General features: G+C 38.2%; 1 long non-coding RNA gene across 1 annotated transcript; it reads left to right on the top strand.

The window, feature by feature from the left end:
• Nucleotides 1–1,602: 1,602 nt before the first annotated feature.
• LOC126961380 (uncharacterized) lies at nucleotides 1,603–21,305 on the top strand. The gene is made up of 3 exons (XR_007728288.1): nucleotides 1,603–1,629; nucleotides 12,833–12,903; nucleotides 21,262–21,305. It is a non-coding gene; the product is annotated as an uncharacterized LOC126961380 (long non-coding RNA).
• The last annotated feature ends 2,651 nt before the right edge of the window (nucleotides 21,306–23,956 follow it).

Raw genomic sequence — 23,956 nt, 5'->3', positions numbered from 1 at the left:
CCCTCCAAATAGCAAGTTGAAATGTGATTCCCAATGTTGGGATCTATTAGGGTCATGGGGGAGGATTCCTCAAGATGGCTCAGTGCTCTCCACATGGTAATAAGTTTTTGCCTTATTGGTTCATGTGAGAGCTGGTTGTTTAAAAGATACTGGCATTTCTTTAGCTCCCTCTCTCACCATGTGACTGCCTGCTTCTTGTTTGCCTTCCACCATGAGTAAAAGCTTCCTGAGGCCTCGTCAGAAACCAAGCAGATGTGGGTGTCATGCTTGTGGTACAGTCTGCAGAACCATAAGACAAAATAAACCTCTTCTTTATAAATGACCCAGTGTCAGGTATTCCTTTAAAGCAACACAAATCCGACTAATACAGTCCTTTAGTTTGATAAAGTTTTGGGGACAGAGAGGAATTAAAAATATCCCTGGGGTATATTAAATCTGTTCAGAAGAAAGCAAAGAACTATAATAGAGTTGAGGCACCAAATATTTTTAGTAGCAGAAGAGCTAAGGAGGAAGTGGAAACAAGAGGACTTCAAAGACAAATTAACTTCACATTTGTCCTTGGTAAAACGGGCTACCAGATTATTTTAGAAAGCAAAACAAGTGTGTTTGAATGGTCTGCCTTTCCCAGTTGATTTAATATGTGTTATGGACATACTTTTCCAGATCTCTGGTTTGACAGGAATGAATAAATACAAAAATACCATCTTATTATGATGTTAAAATTCTTTGAGCAAACTGACAAAATCATGAGGTCCATCAATGTCTTGTAGGCTGAATTGCAAAAACTACGTAAAAGGTCCAAATATTACTGATAGGTGACAGAATCTTTCTCTTCAGCTACAGAAAAATAAGTAGAGAAGGGAGGAAAAGAGATAGTGCTGTTATCATGTTACAGATCGTGTTTGACAGAGAACACAGTCCTGCAACATATACATTTAGCACCTGGATTAGAGGCAATATTCATATATCCTGCAAATAGCTTAGTTCAGTCATTCAGTGAATCAACACATTCCCTTAAGACATAGAACAGTTGGCAGATGAAGCAAGCTCTTTGTTGGTGTCTTTGCCTGTAGCTAAGGGAGATTACTCCTGCTAATCTTCAACAATGTGAGTATAACAAATTGCGTCTCCTTATTTTTGCTGTATTCTAAAGGTGAGAAAAGATATTCAACTTGAGGTCCATCTTCTCTTCCTTCCTTGCTCAGCCTGCAAACATTTTCTGTGTAGTTTTCAGATGAGGGCACTTACGGAAATTCCTGGGTATTGCAAAAAAAAAAAAAAAAAAAAAAAAAAAAAAAAAGTGCTGGGCAAAGAAATTGGGCCTCTTAGAAAAGATCAGTGGTGACAAGCAAACAAATTGGCAGACAAAATATAAATTTAGATTCCTTCAGATAGGCAAAGCAATGTTTAGAATTTATGCTTTTATATTACCTTTCTCTTTAAGTGTGTGTACATTGTGTATTTTAATTGAATGTTATGTGAAAGAATTAACTCCTCCTACATGCTGCTGAGGTATACAGTTAATTTTAAATGACATACCACTTCCTCAAAATCACAGCTAGCTTTTGGCCCTAAAATGCTACAACAGACATTAAGAAAAGTAGAACTGGGTGAGGAAGAAGACAGGAGGTAGGAATATTTTAATCTGTCAGCAGGAAGTTTTTGAAGATGTCTGGAGTTAAATGTAAGAGATGAAAAGTGTTATGAACAAGACAGAGATACAATAAAGGTAGGAATAAGCATTTGCAACAGGAGGCATCTCCAAAAAGAAGGGGGTGTAAATTCCAAAGTGCTAAAATGCCTTCCCAACTGAAAAGATGTCTACTGGCTTTTGCCAGAAATTACAGTGTTAGCTATTCCAGCTCGGTGGGGTGGTTCCTTTCACTCTGCTAGACCACAGGATTTTGGAATTGAAAGAAATTAGAGGAAATCTGTATGAAGGCTTTAAATGGTTTTGACTATTCCTTGACACCTGAGAGAGAGGCATGGTTATGAGTGATGGTGGCTAATTATGGCAGCAATTGAAGAGTGTGTGTGTGTGTGTGCATGTGTGTACATGTTTGGAAGAGAATATAGAAGGCCTTAAAGGGGCATTTCAAAATGCCTGTGATTTGGAGATATGTGATTTGAAAATATTCCCCAGGTACTGAATGGTGATTTTTGTCGTCAACCCCTTAAGAAATAGTGATTAGTAGTTTTCAAATCTGTCATGCATCAGAGTCACAAGGAGGGTTTGCTTAACCACCAGTTGCTGCCCTCCATTCCTAGAGTTTCTGATTCAGTAGGTTGCAGGTGGAGTCTGAGAATTTACATTTCTATTAAGTTCACAGAGGAGGCTGATTCTGCAGGGCTGAGAACTACTGATGTAGTTCAGTTGGATCCAATTGCACCTTATTTATTTTCTCTCCACATTTTACAGATGAGGAAACTGAAGTCTCAACATAGTAAGGGGCTCCATATGTTTTGACTCCAGTTCCAGGCTTCTTGATGCCAATCAAAGTGGTATTTAGAAAGGAGACCTTTCTCAACAGTGGCCCAGCAGGTGTGTCAATCATTCATGGCTAACCAACACGTGGGTCAGATGTACTCCAGCCCCAAGACATTGCCATCCCAGAATTTGATAAATATGTCTTTTATGTTGATATTTTTCACTGCAAATAGCTCTATTTGGCATGCTGAGAAGTTTGTTATATTAACCAGTGTTTTCTCTGTTTTAATCACTTAAAATGAAGGTTTATTTTTTTCTCTTTAAAAACAGTATTTGTGCATGTTGAAAATATAGTAGCAGTGTAAGGGGGAAAGTAATAACCTTTAATTTTATCACCTAGAAATAATCACAGTGAATATTTTAAAGATTTTGTGGTTAAGTTTTTGTTTAATATAGTTGTATAGGGTTTTTATTTTTTTTCCTCAGTACTCTTTAAAAAAAAGCAGGTATCAATGCATAGATTCATGTGAATATATAATTCATATACCATACAATTCCCCCATCTAACGTGTGCAATTCAGTGACTTCTCATGTACTCACAGAGTTGTGGAAGCATTACCACAACCAGTTAAAACATTTTCGTTAGCCAAAAGAAGCCACATACTGTCAGGTTCACAACTACACCAAATGTCATGTTGAGGTCCGAAGGGAGTGGGTAGATGAGCAGGAAGAACACTAGGGGGGCTGTAGGCAGGAGAAAGATGATTTTATTCAGCAGCAGCTCTCATCAACAGCTTTCTTACACTAGTTCTCTACACTGCTCGCCTTTATCTTGGTGCCTACTCCGGCTCTGTGGCTCCTGCCGCCCCCACTCCTGCAGCTGTATGGCTGGCTCTCCCTTAGCTTCAGGGTCAGCAGCTTAACTCTTTCTCTCTTTGAGCACAAGCCAGCTGAGCTGTGTCCTAGCTCCCCTCTGTCCATCTGCAAAGACGGACAGCTCTGACTCTCTCTCTCTTTAGTGTCTGCTAAGGCTATGTGTGAGGGCAATTATACCTTTTACAGACAATAATGGCGTAGAGCCAAGGGATGGCCTTCCCATGTTATGGCTACATGGCTGTGATAACAAGTGGAGTTATACGGGCTGTGCTCTGAACTCGCTGAGTCATGCAAAATGTAAACATCCTACCTCAGCCTATCCTTGACCGAAGCACAGCCATGTTCCTTACACATACCCTTAGCAGTCACTTTACTCCACATCTCCCAAACATTCCTCCAGCCCTGGGAAGCTGCTAATGTACTACTTTCTGTCTCTATGGATTTGCCTATTCTGGATGTTTCATGTAAATAGAATGATATGACTGAGTGCAGTGGCTAATGCCAGTAATCACAGAATTTTGGGAGGCCGAGGTGGGGCCATCACCTGAGGTCAGGCATTTGAGACAGACCAGTGTGGCCAACATGGCAAAACCCCATCTCTACCAAAGGAAAAAAAAGTAGCCGGGTGTGGTGGTGGGCACCTATAATCCCAGCTACTCAGGAGGCTGAGGCAAATCAGTTGAACCTGGGAGGCAGAGGTTGCAGTGAGCTAAGATCACGCCACTACACTCCAGTCTGGGTGACAGAGTGAGATACTGTCTCAAAAAATATATTAAAAAAAAAATAGAATCATACAATACACGTTCTTTTGTGGCTGGCTTCCTTTACATAGCATAATTCTCAAGGTTCATCCATGTTTTAACATATAGCAGTACTTCATTACCTTTTTTTTTTTTTTTTTTTTTTTTTGAGACGGAGTCTCACTGTGCTGCCAGGCTGGAGTGCAGTGGTGTGATCTTGGCTCACTGCAACCTCCACTTCTCTGGTTCAGGCAGTTCTACCACCTCAGCCTCCTGAGTAACTGGGATTACAAGCATACACCACTATGCCTGGTTAATTTTTGTATTTTTAGTTTCACTATGTTGGCGAGGTTGGTTTCAAACTCTTGGCCTCAAGCGATCTGCCATCCTTGGCCTCCCAAAGTGCTGGGATTACAGGCATAAGCCACTGCGCCTGGCCAATACTTCATTACTTTTTGATGAAAAATACTCTGATGTGTGGATATACCACATATTATTTATCCATTCATCCATCGACTTTTATTTCTTGACTATTATGAATAATGCTACTTTAAATATTTGTGTACAAGTTTTTGTGAGAATGTGTTTTCTGTTATCTGGAGTATATACCAAAGAGTAGAATTCTTACAGCAAATAGCTACTTTGCTTCACTTTTTGAGGAGTTGCCAGACTATTTTCTAAAGCAGCTGCACCATTTTACATTCCCAGCAGCAAAATATGAGGGTTCTAATTTCTCCACATCCTTGTGAACACTTGTTATTATCTGACTTTTGATAATAGCCATCTTAGTAGGTGTGAAGTGGTATCTCACTGTGATTTTGATTTGCATTTCCCAAGTGGCTAATAATGTTGAGCATCATTTCATATGCTTTTTGATGATCTATTTATCATCTTTGGAGAAATGTCCATTCAGATCCTTTGCCCCTTTTCAAATTAGTTTACTTATCCTTTTATGACTGATTTGTAGAAATTCTTTATATATTCTGGATACAATTCCCTTATCAGATACACGATTTGAAAACATTGTCTCCCATTCTGTGGGTTTTCATTTTCTTGATAGTTGTCTTCACTTCCTTTGAAGCACATTTTTTTTTTTTATTCTGATGATGTCCTGTTTATCTTTTCTTGGTCACTTGTGTTTTTGGTGTCGCATCTAAGACAGCTTTGCCTAACCCAAGATCATTCCTATGTTTTCTTCTGAAAATTTCACCTTTAGCTCTTACATGTTTTAGGTCTGTTATCCATTTTGAGTTAATTTCTGTGCATTATATAAGGAAAGGGCCAAGCTTTATTCTCTTGTGTGTGGATATCCAGTTGTCCCAGAACATTTATTAAGAAGACTATTCTTTGCCCATTGACTTGTCTTGGCATGTTGGATATAATTTTGTGTCATGTTTTTACATAAAATTTTAGGAACATGTCTCTATGGTCTTAGATATAGTTCCCTATTTTAAATGAGTTAAAATCCCTTGGTAGTGTACTTTCCTACCCGCTCATGAATTACTTAAGAAAAACTGCCCTCCCCACCGCCTGCACTGAAATAGAAGCCCTGTACAAATCGTGTGACCTCGTATTTCTCCATCACAACTGATTAGACTAAGGTGTGGGGGTTTTAGGGAGGACTGCACCTTATATATTTAAAACTACTAGAAAGACAGAAGCAGAAAAAGGCAAATGTTAGCTTTATTACTGATAAAGAATTGGAAAATATGGTTCTAGAACTTTGGCCAAAGCAGCTTTCTACCATTTTTCTCTCACTCCTGCCCTAAGTGAAGACCTTGTAAAAGCCAACCTGAGTGAAACTTTGATTTTGTAAAGCACAGATATGGGGTAAAGAGAAAAGCCAATGGAACAGTAATCTGGTGCTTGTCCCACTTGAGAAATATAGACAAATGAATGTCACCTCTATGGGGAAAAATAACAAGAGGGGAAGAGGCAAGGACTATTAGTCCAGTGTAGTCATTCTCTAACTTTAGCATGCATCAGAATCAACAGGAGAGATTGCTCTGAGAATTTATTTGTATAACTTTTTATTCTGAAAGGATTTTAAATTCATAGAAAAGTTGCAAAAATAGTTCCCATCTATTCTCCATTCAGCTTTTCCTAAGCCGAGTACAGTTACCAACAATAGAAAACTAACATTGATGCAATATATTAGTCAGCTCAGGCTGCCATAACAAAATATCATAGAGTGGATGGTTAAACAACAGAAATTTATTTCTCACAATTCAGGAATCTGAGCAGTCCAAGATCAAGGTGCCGGCAGACTCAGTTCCTGGTAATCTTTCCCTTCCTGTCTTGTGGTTGCTGCTTTATTACTGTGTCCTTACATGGCACAGAGAGAGACTGCTTTGATCTCTGGCTCATCCTTTGAGGGTACCAATCCTATCATCTTACGACCTCACTTAACCTAATAACTTCCTAAAAGCCTGTCTCTCAATACAGTCATACTGAGAATTTAGGCTTCATTCAACATATACATTTGTGGTGACATAATTCAGTCCATAGCATTCTGCCCCAGTTCCCTGCAAATTCATGTCCTTCTCATATATACAACACTTTTATTACATCCTAACAGCCCCCAGAGTCTTAACTAATTCCAGCATCAATTCTAATGTCTAAAGTCCAAAATTTCATTAAATCAGATATGAATTAGACTAGAGGCAAAATTCTTCTCCAGCTGTGAATCTGTAAAACTAGACAAGTTATGTTCTAAAATATGGTGATAAGCAGGCATAGAAAAAACATTCACATTCTAAAAGGGAGAAATAGGGAAAAAAAGACATAACAGATCCTAAGCAAACCCAAAACTTAGTAAGGCATATTTCATTAGATCTTAAAGCTCAAGAAACAATCATTTTTGGCTTAATGCCCTGCCCTCTAGGCCCAGTTGGGATGGCAGCATCTCCCCCAGAAATCTTGTCTGGAGTCATTCTAAGTCTAACAGGTTCAAATTTGGCAATGTGTACTTCCCTAAAAAAATAAAAAATCTATTTCACCTAGGTTTTGAAATGTATTTGCATAGCTGTCTGCAATGTAGTATCTTATTTTATTTTTAAATTTATGTGGTTGTATCTCCATTTCTTATTTTACATATTATGATTTCTCCCCTTTTTCTCTTCTCAGGTAGGCTAGTGGCTTGTCTATTATATTTTTTTAAAGTATAGATTTGATTTGTTGATTAGGTCTATGGTTTCATCATTTTCTACCTCATTGATGTATACCTTTATTTCTTCCTTGGTTCTTTCTTTTGTTTTATCATATCTTTTTAAAATTTTTTCATCTGTTATTTAAATATTTTCATTCTTTTACTTCACTGTAGCATTTGTTAGAAATGTTCAATGTTATGAAATTTACTCTGATCATGGCTTTAAATGTGTCCCATAGATTTTTTGGTATATAGTTATATTAGTCTGTTCTCACGCTGCTAATAAAAACATACCTGAGACTGGGTAATTTATAAAGGAAAGAGATTTAGTGGACTCACAGTTCCACTAAATTGTGAGGACTGTGAGGACTGGGGAGGCCTCACAATCATGGCAGATTTAGTGGACTCACAGTTCCACAAAATTGTGAGGACTGTGAGGACTGGGGAGGCCTCACAATCATGGCAGAAGGCAAAGGAAAAGCAAAGTGACATTGTACATGGCTACAGGGAAGAAGAAAGGGTATGTGCAGGGGAACTCCCCTTTGTAAGATCATCAGATCTTGTGAGACTTACTATCACAAGAACAGCACAGGAAAGGCCTACCCTCACGATTCAGTTACCTCTCACTGGGTCCCTCCCAAGACATGTGGGATTTTTTTTTTTTTTTTTTTTTTTTTGAGACAAAGTCTCATTCCGTCACCCGGGCTGGAGTGCAGTGGCACAACCTCGGCTCACTGCAATCTCTGCCTCCCAGGTTCAAGTGGTTCTCCTGCCTTAGCCTCCCGAGTAGCTGGACTACAGGCGCGTGCCACCACACCTGGCTAATTTTTTTTGTATTTTTAGTAGAGACGGGGTTTCACCGTGTTAGCCAGGATGGTCTCGATCTCCTGACCTCATGATTCACCCGCCTCGGCCCCCCAAAGTGTTGGGATTACAGGCGTGAGCCACCGCGCCCAGTGACATGGGATTTATGGGAGCTACAATTCAAGGTTTGGGTGGGGACACAGCCAAACCATATCAGTAGTGTTTTCATTTTATATTATTAAAATTATGTAATTTTAGTTTGCATGATTGAAGAATTATTTAATAGAAGTGTTTAAAATTTATAGATTTAAGGGCTGTCATGTTGTCAGTAATCTCTAACTTTGTCATACTGTAATCAGAGAGTGGTGTTTGAAATATTTGTACTGTACGAAGCAGTGATTTTTAAAAATCTAATATGTGGTTAATTCTTATAAATGTTCCATGAACACTTCATAAGGTACATTCTCTATTATCACCTGTAGAAACTGACATAGGCTTGTAAGATCTACCTTGCTGGTTATGTTGCTTATGTCTTGTGCTTTTTGTTCATTTGATTTGACTTGTCCTATGAATGCTATATTTGAGTCTACTATTTTTAGTGGGTTTCCATCTATTTATTCTTGCATCTACTGTATTTTTTGCTTAATGAGAACAGTTGCTGTGTTATTTGGTGCATAATTATTCACAAATTTGAGATGTTTGTAAATTGTCAATTTAGTATTAAAAAATGCCCTTGTCATTCGTTTTGGCTTGAATTCTATTTTGACATCAGGACTATTTTCCTCATTTCTTCTTCTTTCCATTTTTCTTTATAGCTTTGTCTACCACTTATTTTTCAGCTTAATTTTTTTAGGTTTAGTTCTTATATCAAAAATATATTTGGGATTTCTTTTATGAGCCAATTTGGGACTCTTTTAAAGTTAATAAGTAGGTTAAGCCTGTTCACTTTTATTGATCTAACAGTTTGATTTTAGATTTTGTAGTCATATATATTTATTGTATTTCCAATATTTTTTCCTCCACAATATTTGTGTCCTTTGCCTTTAATTTTTCTAAAAAAAAAAAATGTTTAGTCACGTTTGCATTTTTGTCCTAGTCTTATATTTTAATGCCCTTAGCCTATTGTTTTACTATTTAATATTTTCTTATCTGGTTTATCAGTTTTTATTGATATCTTTTAAGTCCTACCTATTGTCTAAATATCGATCAATTATTTTCTATTATTTCTATTATGGAGGGGAGAGATTTTATTTTTATGGGAGTGGGGTGGATGTGGGTAGCATTACTGACATCTAGTGAATAAAGGCATCTAGTGAATAAAGGCTAGGAATACTGCTAAACATCTTATGATTTATAAACAGCTCCAAAAACAAAACAGAATTATCCTCCTAAAATATCAAGAGCCCCAAAGTTGAGAAACCCTAACATGTATTCTATTTTGTAAAAAGCTTACCATCAGACCTTTCGCTGAAGTTTTCTTTGTCATCTTCTGGTTGGGTAAACCTCATCCTTTGTAGACTACATTCATGCAGAATTCCTCAAGTTCTTCTATGTCATCAACTGTTTCATGTCGTTAAGTACTTGTTTGAGTATATTTAATTCCATTTGGACTATTGTTTTACAGTTTTCTTCTGTTTTGTGGTCAATTTTTGTGAGGAGAAAGGGGAATTTCACTTAGTATGTGCATTGACATTTCTTGTCTGACTTTTCGTAATACCTCCGTATAAATGTTAGTTTTAATTTTAATTAATTTGTTGTGGTATTGGGTGTTTTATAAGAGTCCCGGCTTAATAATTCCTCTTCTATCAGATACTTTGATGGATTTTGTATGTTTTGTGGTAAAAGAGGGATTATGAAGTGTCTGTGTGTTTACCTTTTGAGTTATAGAACTCAGTTTTTCTTCTTTGCTTTTTTTCTAATATCAAAGGATACTTGTTTCTTCTTTTTCTCACCTATAATTAGAACCTTCAAATTGCACATACTTTTAAGTCCTTCGCCCTGTAGTCTGTGCTCTGATCTACCTGGATAATTTCTTAGTAATTTTGGACTGAAAGTAGACAGTCTCATGGTATATTTAGATCAAACCACGTTTCCTTCTCTGGCTTTCGTTTTCTGTCTTCCCTGAAGTCTTTCTTAGTTTTTCTTTGCATGCCCAAAACCCTGCCGTGAAGCAGGGGTGGAGTGGGAGTCTGAGAAATAGTGGATGGAGATTTGACCATTTTTCATTTTTTATTTACAGTTATTTTGAAGTTTGGGCATTCTTTTAAAGTTATGCTGAGGGCATGACTTGTGGAGACTTTTCTTTTCTTTTCAGTATTCTATATTGTTTTCTGGAGGAAATGTTAGGAGATAAAAAGATAGGTATCCCCATCATTCTCAGGAACCTGGAAATTCTAGAGGGTTTGTCCAAACAGGTTGAAATACTGGTTATTAAAACACTCCTAGAGTTTCTGAGTCAGTAGGTCTGGGTCGGGCCTCAGGAATTTGCACTTCTAACAAGGTCTTGGGTGATATTTGATTTTGCCGTTCTTGGAACCACACATTGAAAACCACTTGTTTGGTACAAAACCAGCCACTTGGAAAAGTAAAACAAGAGGAAAGGATTATTTCTCGTTACACTGGGGTATGCATCTGACCTAAGAAGGATAGGTGAGGCTTAAGCCGATTGCCTCATTCTGAACTGGCTTTAGAAAAAAATATGTCTAATGAAATTATCTTAGAAACTTAAAACTATGACATTGTGATAAGAAGAGATGATGCTATAGCCATAAAAAAGAATGAGTTCATGTCCTTTGCAGGGCCATGAATAAAGCTGGAAGCCATCATTCTCAGCTAACTAACACAGGAACAGAAAACCAAACACCACATATTCTCACTCATAAGTGGGAGCTGAACAATGAGAACACATGGACACCGGGAGGGGAACATCACACACCAGGACCTGTCGGTGGGTAGGGGGCAAGGGGAGAGAGAGCATTAGGAGAGCAAATGCCTAATACATGCAGGGCTTAAACCTTAGATGACAGGTTGATAGGTGCAGCAAACCACCATAGCACATGTATACCTGTGTAACAAACCTCCACATTCTGCACATGTATCCCAGAACTTAATGTAAAATAAAAATTAATTAATTAATTAAATAAAAAGAAGAAAGGAAGCCAAGATAGTAACTAGAGGTAGAGTCATGGCTATAAGGCCATGAGTGTGATGAGGTGCTATCACAGCTCAAAGTTTGAGAAATCAGACATACAGAGACAAAGAGAAGTAGAGACTGAGACAAGTACATATTTCAAAAGAGTGATAAAGGCCATGAAGAAAATAAAAGAGGGTTACATAATTAAGTGAGTGGTAAAGATATAGGGTTGGGCAGTAAGGCAGACAGCATGAAATTTACATAATTAAAAAAGTCTCTGAGGAGGTGATATCTGAGCTGAGTACTGAATGATGAGCTGCAGTGAGCTATGCAAAAAGGGAAGAGAATTCCAGAGGGAATACCGAGTGTAGATGCCCCAAAGTAGGATGTAAATAATAAGAATGTAGCTTTGAGTCCATATCTTCATAGTTCTAGACACTGAAATGCCTCTTTCTCACCAGTTCTTGCTTGAAAAATACGGGAGCAGGACACCTAATGCATTGGTTTGGTTCATGTGCTCATCATTACACCAATGGTGGCCAGGAGGTATGGTCTATAAACTGAAGGAGAGAGAAGAGCTATGGAAACAGCCACTAGGGGTGTGTTGGAAGCCAGATAGCCACCTATATGTATTCCTTATGATTTTGCAACCTTTGTGCTAAAATTGCACAACTTTTCATCCTCCCAATTTACAAGATATGGAAAAAGTAGAATTGTCACATTAAGAACTCCAGTGTAGAAAAAGGGAGTGTGGAAAGCAACATCTAGTACCATATCCTGTGGTTTAGTCTGTTTGTGCTGGTGCAATAGAATATCTGAGACTAGATAATTTATAAAAACAGAAATGTACTTTCTCACAGCTCCAGAGGTTGGAGAGTCCAAGATGAAGGCCTGGCAGGTTCAATTGTCTGATGAGGGCTGCATACTCTGGAGGGAAGGAACCCTGTATCCCCACATGGTAGAAGGGCTGTGCTGCAAGAAGCCTCTTTCATAAGAGCCTTAATCCCATTCACAAAGGAGAAGCCCTCATGAAAGACCTAATCACTTCTTAAAGGCCATCATTATTGGCACCCATCATATTGGCAACACCTGGATTTTAGAGGGGTTACATTCAAATCACAGCATCCTGCTTTCTAGGAAAAGTGCAGAATCTTTGATGAGGTAACCTGGTCACCCCAAAATTTGTTCTTTGGAATAATTTCTTTTGTCCATTATCTGTTAACGGTTAATAAAGGGTACCAAAAGGCTTTTGTATTAGGGACCATTCCACTGTACTTTTGGCAAATTGTGGAAACCCAGGGTTTGCTGGAAAAAAAAAAAAGGTGAAAATTACAGACCTCAGAATGTGGTCCTGACTGAGCCAGTGGAAAACAGAAGAATGGAGAGAAGACATCAGCTATGATTAATTTACCTCTGTCATGGGGCCCAGTCCTATGAAAGCAAACCTTGATTCATCTAAGCATAAGCTATGCTGCTAATAGTCTGGAAGATCATATCAGTTGAAATCCGTGATACAATAAAGAAGAGAATAGAATCATTCCTTAAATATTCATAACTTAGCCATTATGGATTTACTATTCATGAATATTTTTCGCTTTTCAGTCTGGATATAGATTATACTTGGTGAAACTTTTTAAAAAACTTTTGTAAAGGCATCTTTTTTTCCTAACCAAGTTTAATTGATTTTTCACTAATAATTCTAGGGGGAAAAATATCATCAACTTAGGATTCTATGAAAAGGAAGAGAGAAAAGAATCTACAGAATTTGATTATGGTAAGGATGAATAAAGATCTATTTATGGTTAAGTTTTATAAATCATATATAATGTGAAGCTGACATATATATGTAAAGTTAATCCAGGAATCCATACTAATAAAGAAGTAGATATCAGTAGCATGCCTCAGACATCTAAAAATATTTTCTTTCCATGTAGCTATTTTATTTAGATAGTGGTAATTCTAACACTTTTTAAGTACTCCTATTTATCTTTCTCTAGTCCAGTGATTTTTAAAATTTTTAGACATATTTTATAATAAAATGCTACATGAACTCCATATATACAAAGCAAATAAAAGCATATTTCATTAGTTTATTTCACATTTAAAATATTATATAAATTCAAATTCATAACATAAAGCTAATCAGTAAGCAGTCAAGTTAATATATTGGTCATCTTCAATGTGATGTTCCTATAACACATTTGAATGTACATATTTTATTTTGAATTCAGGTTTTAAAATAGTTTGAAATAAAGTAAAAGATGAGATTAGAATAGTTTGTGGAGCCTGTAAAACACCTTTGAAGCATACATATAGTTTGAAAGTCACTGGTTATTTCAGTTAGTAAGTTTCTGTGAAGCAGAGGTTGTACTGGTTTAGTTTCCTTGTCATATAAAAAATTGTCTTCCTACAGTTCCTTTAATTGTATAGTGTTTTAGAGCTATTAACTCACTTGTAAATATTATCCACTTAGCTAAGTGACTCTAGAAGCCATCAATGATTGTTTCTACTAGACGCCAATAAACAATAGTCGTAGATTCTATCATGTTTCCCTTTGAGACATGCTTCTTGGAAATTTGCCAGCATGGAGATTACTGTTTTCAATAGTCCATCTCTGTAGTCTGTTTAATGTTAACTCAGAAGAGAGTATATTTGATAATCTTTGTGAATAAACCCATATATCCACGTGTATATGAAAAACTGGAACTCTGGGTAGTAGGTGTGTATAAGGAAATATTTGAACAACGATTGATAGAATGAAAAAGCAAAACATTAATAGCCTTCTGATCTCAAAAGACTTGGATACTCCTTGGGCAATCATATTAGACAACTAAATAGTTGCAACATTTTTACTCTGTGATTTTTTTCCAGAAAGGGATGATTGAAAAACAACTAATACAATACAATGAAATACACATGATTTAAGACTGGCTTAAGTATTAGAACACCTAGGTTAGAGTCCAAATTAACTCTGTGACCTTCATAAACCATTTAATTTCTATGGGCACCCTTCATTTGCATAATTAGATTATTTAACAATCTGTGGGGCTCAGTGGGAATCACATGAGTATTCTTTAAAGATGCTGATTCCTGGGCTCCATCCTACCTCAAACAAATCTAAATTTCTAAAGCCAAAGCCAGAATTTGGTACTTAATATATCTTTTCCTAGGTAAATCTGGTGTACAGACCAGGTAGGGAATCATGGTTCAAGATAGAATCTAGTTGGTCTCCAAAGTCCTCTTCATTGAGTCTCTTCTAATCTTTTAGCTCAGTGTTTCTCAGACATTAGGGCACATCAGAATCACCAGGCAGACATGTTAAATACAGTTGTTGGGCCACAGCCTCACAGTTTGCATATCTAACAAGTTTCCAAATGATATTGATCCTTTTTTTTTAAATTTATTTTTTATTATTATTATACTTTAAGTTCTAGGGTACATGTGCATAACATGCAGGTTTGTTACATATGTATACTTGTGCCATGTTGCTGTGCTGCACCCATCAACTCGTCAGCACCCATCAACTCGTCATTTACATCAGGTATAACTCCCAATGCAATCCCTCCCCCCTCCCCCCTCCCCATGATAGGCCCCGGTGTGTGATGTTCCCCTTCCCAAGTCCAAGTGATCTCATCGTTCAGTTTCCACCTATGAGTAAGAACATGCGGTGTTTAGTTTTCTGTTCTTGTGATAGTTTGCTGAGAATGATGGTTTCCAGCTGCATCCATGTCCCTACAAAGGACACAAACTCATCCTTTTTTATGGCTGCATAGTATTCCATGGTGTATATGTGCCACATTTTCTTAATCCAGTCTGTCACTGATGGACATTTGGGTTGATTCCAAGTCTTTGCTATTGTGAATCGTGCCGCAATAAACATACGTGTGCATGTGTCTTTATAGCAGCATGATTTATGATCCTTTGGGTATATACCCAGTAATGGGATGGCTGGGTCATATGGTACATCTAGTTCTAGATCCTTGAGGAATCGCCATACTGTTTTCCATAATGGTTGAACTAGTTTACAATCCCACCAACAGTGTAAAAGTGTTCCTATTTCTCCACATCCTCTCCAGCACCTGTTGTTTCCTGACTTTTTAATGATCGCCATTCTAACTGGTGTGAGATGGTATCTCATTGTGGTTTTGATTTGCATTTCTCTGATGGCCAGTGATGATGAGCATTTTTTCATGTGTCTGTTGGCTGTATGAATGTCTTCTTTTGAGAAATGTCTGTTCATATCCTTTTGCCCACTTTTTGATGGGGTTGTTTGTTTTTCTCTTGTAAATTTGTTTGAGTTCTTTGTAGGTTCTGGATATTAGCCCTTTGTCAGATGAGTAGATTGCAAAAATTTTCTCCCATTCTGTAGGTTGCCTGTTCACTCTGATGGTAGTTTCTTTTGCTGTGCAGAAGCTCTTTAGTTTAATGAGATCCCATTTGTCAATTTTGGCTTTTGCTGCCGTTGCTTTTGGTGTTTTAGACATGAAGTCTTTGCCCATGCCTATGTCCTGAATGGTACTACCTAGGTTTTCCTCTAGGGTTTTTATGGTATTAGGTCTAACATTTAAGTCTCTAATCCATCAACACTCCACTGTCAACATTAGACAGATCAACGAGACAGAAAGTTAACAAGGATATCCAGGAATTGAACTCATCTCTGCAGCAAGCAGACCTAATAGACATCTATAGAACTCTCCACCCCAAATCAACAGAATATACATTCTTCTCAGCACCACATCACACTTATTCCAAAATTGACCACATAATTGGAAGTAAAGCACTCCTCACCAAATGTACAAGAACAGAAATTATAACAAACTGTCTCTCAGACCACAGTGCAATCAAACAAGAAATCAGGACTAAGAAACTCAATCAAAACCGCTCAACTACATGGAAACTGAACAACCTGCTCCTGAATGACTACTGGGTACATAACGAAATGAAGGCAGAAATAAAGATATTGATCCTACTGATTCTTTAAGAATCACCGTCCTAGTCCTTAGTAACTCGGATCTATTCCATGAGGTACAAGTGGGCATATATACATTCTACTTAGAAACATAGAGGTCTTCAGCTTGCAAGTAATCTTTTGGGATCATCTTCTAAACACTTAATTTTACAGCAGAAGTAATCTGAGACCCAGAGAGTTGAAATAATTGACAAGGTCATGGTTAAACACTGTGCAGATTTTAGAATCACAGCCCCCTGATCCCCAGTTCTGAATCCTTTCCAATGCTTAGAAGAAGGGAAAGGAAGAATTGCTGCTCCCTAAAAAATTCAAGGACAATAATCTTATTAGCAAATGATTATTAATAAATAATTTGTTATTTTATTTTTTGAGATAGAGTCTTGCTCTGTCACTCAGGCTGGAGTGCAGTGGCACAAATTTGGGTCATTGCAACCTCTGCCTCCCAGGTTCAAGAAATTCTCTTGCCTCAGTCCCCTGAGTAGCTGGGACTACAGGCACATGCCACTACGCCAGGCTAATTTTTGTATTTTTGTAGCAATGGGGTTTCGCCATGTTGGCCAGGCTGGTCTCAATTTCTAACCTCAAGTGATCCACATGCCTTGGCCTCCCAAAGTGCTAGGATTATAGGCCTGAGCCACCATGCCCGGCAGGTAGCTGCCATTTAATGAGTGCTTATAGGTATTAGACACTGCTTTAGATACCTCATCACAGTTGAAACTAAAACTTATTGAGGTCTTGTTAAGTGCTCAGCACTGCTCTAGTGGCTGTACATATATTAACCCATTTAACCTTCCCAACAATTTTGAGGTAAGTAATATTAACATCCCTATCTTAGAGATGAAGAGCTAAAGCAGGAGAGGTCAAATAACTTACCCAAAGTCAGAGACTCAAACTCAGGAACTCCACCAAATGTTCTGTTGTCTCCCTTTCCTTTAATCCTCACAAAAATCACAACATCATTATTATTATCTCTTCTTTTACAGATCAGAGGACAAGGTCAGAGAGTGTACAAATTGCATCTAATAACTTGCTTTCTAATAAAGTAGTGAAGATAGTGGTTGGATCCAGGGTTGACCAATTTGAAAATCCTGGCTTTTTCTACTTGGCCAGCTCCTTAATCTATATATCCATCAAGGTTAGAATCAGGTAGGTTATGACAATCAGTCAAGCTGGACTTGTCTGCTTATCTTTGAGCATAAGAGCTAGCATCTCACCTTTCCATTTTCCAGTAGCAATTACACTAGAAAATGGTATGAACAGAGCATTGTGGATAAGTAATTTTCTTCCTCCTGTTCATTATCTTTACCTATTAAAGCTTTTGCAGAACATTTGTCCTCCTGTCAAGCTTATTTGGGCCACATGTCTGACATAGCTCAAGGGTGAGGTCATGTTGACTTGATGGCTTTGTTTTGCTTCAGAGGTTCTTCTCCTTTCCTAACTAAAATTGGGCCTGCATTATTTACCAATAGTAAGAGGCTCGCTATTTATTAAATGGTGACTATATTCTTGGAACTGTGCTAAGCATTACTGAGATAGAAAATACTAACACCTTACCCATATTATCTTTACAGTCTTGTTTTCTGGTTGGGAGGCAGAAATTAATCAACAAAACACAGTGAGATAATTTATAAAAAATGGTCAGGTGTCCAGTATAGAAAATAAGAGCCAAAGAATTTGAGAAGTGAGAGATGATATAGTTGAAATTATCTGAAAAGGCTTTGTGAAGGTATCTGAAATTGCTGAAATAGCTAAAATAGATGGTATCAGTAGTTATAAGCTTTGGAAGAGAAAGAATCCATAGAGGGAGAGGGGAAGAAAGGTCATTGGGGAAGAAAGGAAGGAAAAATGTGAGCAAAACGGGGATTGGTAGACTAAGGCAAATGCCTCTTTGTCACATAGTTTAGACATGAAGTAGTCTTTGTTGGGAAACTTACATGAGCAAAAATGTCAACAAAATAGGATGCATGGATGTATGGAAGATGCACCTAACAGCAATTAATGCAAGCATACCTTGAGAATGACCCTGTGGTCTAAGAAGAATGTCTGATTAGAGTTCTGAGCTAAGGACACTGGCAGTGGCCAACCTGGAGAATCATTCCTTCTCTATGAGGAACAGCAGAACCCCTAGCCCACCTTGTGGAATGCAAGCCATACAAGGGATTGAGGTCATTTGTTTGGGGTTAACTGAAATTTGTCAGGTGAAGGTTTCTAGGAGTGCGGTGCTAAGTGAAAATGCTATATAAACTGCATGCTTTTTACAAATGGTAGTGCTTCTCCTATCCAGCCTGCATTCACTGATCTTCTCTGTATGGAAGTCCCCTCAATAAATTCTGTTTCCTTCACTGGCTTCAGGTCTCTTTGGCCTTTCAAACATGGTGCCATCCCTATTGAAGTCAATAGGAATCTGGTACTGTGATGGCCCCATATCTTATTGCCATTCGGCAGAGAGCTATGATTGATGTATTTACAGTAAGTGCCAAGAAGGGTTTCACAAGCAGGAGAAAAACAGTCTGAACTTGGGCAGTCACCCATTGTTGGGAGACAATATTTTTTGTGTCTCTTGCATTTCTGCACATCTTACAAAGTGACATATTGACTGGCCTTTGTTTAAACTATCTTTTTAAGGATGTTTATGTAGCAAACACCTTAGAAAATATAGTGTCTCTGGCCGGGCACTGTGGCTCATGCCTGTAATTTCAGCACTTTGGGAGGCCAGGGCGGGTGGATCACAAGGACAGGAGATTGAGACCGTCCTGGCTAACACAGTGAAACCCCTTCTCTACTAAAAATACAAAAAATTAGTCGGGCATGGTGGTGGATGCCTGTAGTTGCAGCTACTTGGGAGGCTGAGGCAGGAGAATGGCGTGAACTCGGGAGGCGGAGCTTGCAGTGAGCTCAGATCGTGCCACTGCACTCCCACATGGGCTACAGAGCAAGACTCTGTCTCAAAAAAAAAAAAAAGAATAAAAGAAAATATAGTGTCTCCTGGTTAGGTGTGGTGACTCACACCTGTAATCTCAGCATTTTGGGAGGCTGAGGTGGGCAAATCACAAGGTCAGAAGTTCAAGACCAGCTTGGCCAACATGGTGAAACCCTGTCTCTACTAGAAATACAAAAATTAGCTGGGCGTAGTGACGGGCACCTGTAATCCCAGCTACTTGGGAGGTTAAGGCAGGAGAATTGCTTGAACCTGGGAGGCGGAGGTTGCGGTGAGCCGAGATTGTGCCACTGCACTCCAGCCCAGGCAACAGAGTGAGACTCCATCTCAAAAAAAAAAAAAAAAAAAAAAAAAAAGAAAAGAAAAGAAAATATAGTATCTCCCTCTGGAGCAAAAGGCAGTATTGATCAAAGTCTTGGAAGGTAAAGAGCGTGTCCTTCCACAGCAAAGGGTAAATACGCTTATTACCATTATAAAAGATTGGGTTCTCAAAGCGCCAGGTGTCTCTCCTGGAAGACAATCCATTGCACGAGAAGATATCATCTGTTTCTTTTCATATCACCAGGTAGCAATTAAGACTACTAAGGCTATTAAGGGAACTAGAACAAATATTGTTACTCTGAGCCATGACTAGGGCTATTGCTGTAACATGCTGTCCTTTGTCTCTAATTTGGTGGTCCCATGCCTTCTGCCAGCATCCGTGAAAATGCAGCAAGCTACCTTTTTAGCTTATAAGTAAAGCAAAATTTCAGACCTCTCACAGTTAGAGAGATGTGCATCTACATAATCATGAATGCAGTGAAATTCACAGCCACTATGGTCAGAATCCAGGCAAATTGTCAGAACATTAGCTGATTACTTGAGAGAGCAAGGGCAGGGCATGTTATGCGTGTGAAGGAACAAAGATGGCAGCTGGGTCATCTTACCGCTTATCCCTTCCTGCAGCCTTATGCAAACCTTAGATCCATTTGAAGATGACTAAGGATCTCAGAGTATTTGGCCGTAGGATTTGGCAGCTATAAGGCAGTTTAGTCTCCTTGGGTAGATTTCCTCGAGAGAGATAAAATCCCATGGGAAACCAGAGATAATGTACTGAGTATGCAGAATGAGTTTCAGTGCTGATGAAGTGACCCACTGGAGAATGATAAACTATCTCAAACAAATTTATATATAAATTCCTGTGATCAGCTCCATTGTCCTAGAAAACTCTTTTATTCCTTATCTTGGAAGCAGGCAAGAATGTATGAGGTTTTACCATGACAATGGAGAGCAAATGCTCAGTATTAAGGTGAACTCCTTCAAAACAAGGTGCTACTGAACAAAAGAATAGACAGCATCGATCAACAGAACAGAACCAGAAGCCCAGAAATAAAGTCTTACATTTATGGTCAGTTGATATTCAACACAGATACCAAGACAATTCACTGAAGGAAAGAATGGCCCTTTCGACAGGTCCTGGGACAACTGGTACCCACCTGCAAAAAAATGGAGTTGGGCCCTTTCCTTATACATTGAAAAATTAACTCAAAATGGTTTATCGATTGAAATGTAAGAGCTAGAATTTTGAAACTCTTAAAAAGAAATCATAGTAGTAAATCTTTGTGACTTTGGGTTTGGCATCCTAGATAATGATATCTAAATCAAAAGCAGAAAAAAAGATAAATGGGATTTCATTAAAATTAAAACATTTTGTGCTTCAAAGGAGACCATCAAGAAAGTGAAAAGATAACACACATGAAAGGATAAAATATCTGCAAATCATATATCAGGTAAAGAAATTGTACCTAGAATACATAAACAATAATAAAAGACCAACACTCCAATTAAAAATTGGGCAAAGGATATAGATAGACATAGCTCCAAAGAAGATATGTAAGCACAATATGCACATGAAATGATGCTCAATATTAATACTCAAAAAATCCAAATCAAAACCACAGTGAGATACCACTTCATAACCTCTAGGACTGCTGTAACAAAAATAACAGATAATAACAAGATTGATGAGGACATGGAGAAATTGGAACTTTCATACATTGCTGCTACGAATGTAAAATCATGCAGCATATTTGGCAAACAGTTTGGGAGCAAAGCAAAGCATTAAGTTATCATATGACTTAGCAATTTCACACCTAGCTATATGCCTATCTTAGTTTGTTCATGCTGCTATAATGAAATGCTACAGGGTGAGTAATTTATAAAGAATATAAATCTATTTCTTACAGTTCTGGAATCTGGGAAGTCCAAGATTAAAGCACTGGCATTTTGGTGTGTGGTGAGGGCTGTTCTTTCTGCTTCCAAGATGGTACTTTGTTGCCGTGTGCTTACACACCCAGAAGGGGCAAGTGGGACGGGATGTATCCTCACATGGTGGAAGAAACAGAAGAGCAAAAAGCACCGAACGCTGTGTCCTCACCTGGTGGAAGAGACAAAAGGGCAAAAAGGGGCTGGATGCTGTGTGAAGTCTCTTGGCCTTAATCCCACTTATAAAGGTTCCACTTCTATCATTTAATTACCTCCTAAAGACCTCACTGTTTAATACTATCACACTGGCAATTAAGTTTCAGCATATGAATTTTATGGAACATTCAGATTATAGCAATACCCAAGAGAACTGAAAACACATGTCCACACAAAAACATATACCTGAATGTTTATGGCAGCGTGATTCATAATAGCTAAAAACTACGAACAACCAAAATGTCCATCATTTGATGAATGGATAAACGAAATATGGTATTCATATAACAGAACATTTGGCCATAAAAAGGAATGAAGTACTGAAATGTGATATAACATACATGAATCTTGCCAGGGGATGGCGGGGAGTGAAGAATTGGGAGTTACTGATAACAAGTACATGGTTTCTCTTTGGGGTGATGGAAATGTTCTGGAATTTGATAGTAGTGATGAATGTACAACATTGTGAACACACTAAAAACCACTGAGTCGTACACTTTGAAATGGCAGATTTTATGTTGTGTGAATTATAGCTTGACAATAAAAATTACAAAAAGTACATGGATAAACTTTGAAATCATTATGCTAAGTGAAAGAAACCAGACTCAAAATGCCGTATATAGTGTACATCTGTTTATATGAAGTGTCCAGCATAGGCAAATCCATAGAGACAGAAACTAGATTAGTGATTACCAGGGGCTGGGTATTGGTGAGGGATGTGGATGAACGGGTAGTGACTGATAATGTATATGAAGATTTGTTTGAGCGGTGAAAAAATATTTTAAAATTGATTGTGGTGATGGTTGCACAACTCTGAATATATGAAAAAGGATTGTAGACTTTAGAAGATCAATTATATTGCATGTTAATTATATCTCAATAAAACTTACAGAAGGACAATTGTATCTATGTGAGAAGTAGAAAGTTATGTGGTACTCATAGAAAATAACACTGTTTAATAAATCTGTATATCTTATCTACGATAAAAAGATGCTAATGTGCAAGTCAAGTTTAAGGTCACCCAAACATGACAATTCTGAGTATTCTAGCTAGAAAGTACTGTGGGGGACCCCAAATGTACAATTTCCTGCTGAGTCAAAGGGTTCCCACAGCTAAAATAGGCTTCGGATGGATGAAGACACACTGGAATTTCATTTGGTTGAGCGATAAACAGCCACCATATTGCTAAAAACTGAAACCAAACATCCTTGCTGTTGGTGCCACTGGATCTCTCCCTCCCCCTTTTTTCCAAACTCAGCTTCTTTAAGAAAAAAGATGATTTGCAGTAGGGCTGAGGTCTCCCTGTCCCCAGGGAGTGCCAAAGGCTGTGTACTCACCAGTCTGAGAATGCTGGGGAACTTCCAGACAGGGAAGGACTTAAACTTGTATGGTTCTTTTGAATACAAGCATGCAAGTCACCACTTTACCAAATCCTGTGAAGGGAGAGGGGACCTGAATTCAACTTGTAGGTTTTGAGCAAGGTTGGTAGGAAAGAAAAACTAACATGACCTTGTTGGTAAAGCTTTTTGGGCCAATTCAATGTAATGCTGTTATTGTTTCTACACCTGGATGTGTGGGAGAAATTGCTATCTTATGTGCCTTTACTTCTCTGTCCTATAAAGCCAGAGGGGATTATTCCAATCAGGAAGCGTTACATGTATAGAGAGGTACTGGTGCCTTTGGGGTCCCTTAACTCTAAAGTCTACTTGAACTATAAGTCTCTGTGACTTATGATTTTGCCAATTGCAGCCTCTGGCAAAGGGAGCCAGCTTCAGTCTGGGGGTGCGTCTTGGGAGTTTGGACTCATTGACTACCTTTTGAAAAGCAGCTATGAGCTTGCTATGGGGCTCTTGTAGAAACTGAACCCTTAACTTTTATGGAGGTTTTGATATTCTATAGACTTATATTTCTACTTGGGGTGAATCAATTTCCACTCACTGAGTGACAAGGTAAGAGGAGTGCAAGATTTTCTTTTCCATTGAAAATATTATATTCAAGAATATAGACGGATCAGCCCCAGCAGTTTTACATGGAAAAGTGACAGTTGTTTCATTTGGAGGAAGCTTCACCTTCCCCTATTCCACTGCCTACAGGAAAACCACTGGCTCAATAGGGCCCTCAGTTCACAGAGGTTCTCCTAAATGGTTGAGCCTGGTTAATCGATGATTTAGTGATTCTGAAACCTGATGATGTCTACTGTCTTGATTCAGTGGGCAGAATAAAAGGTTGTGATTACAGCTCTAGCCAATATCCACCTTCATGAACTTTGTAATATTCTTATTGACTTTTGAGCTATTTCCAGTGATTCAGGCTGTCCCTGGAAAACCAGAGACTGACAGATTAAAGATACTCTTTGGAGAATATTAAAATAGTGTTTAGGATTGCTGTTTGAACCATCCATGTCACTGAGGCAGATGTTCATGGGAAGGGCCTGTACTGTGATAAGACTGACTGTAATGA

Source organism: Macaca thibetana, chromosome 8, assembly GCF_024542745.1.
Source record: "Macaca thibetana thibetana isolate TM-01 chromosome 8, ASM2454274v1, whole genome shotgun sequence".
NCBI lineage: Eukaryota > Metazoa > Chordata > Mammalia > Primates > Cercopithecidae > Macaca > Macaca thibetana.
The sequence above is the reverse complement of the archived record's forward strand: the minus strand, read 5'-3'. Positions and strand labels throughout refer to the sequence as shown.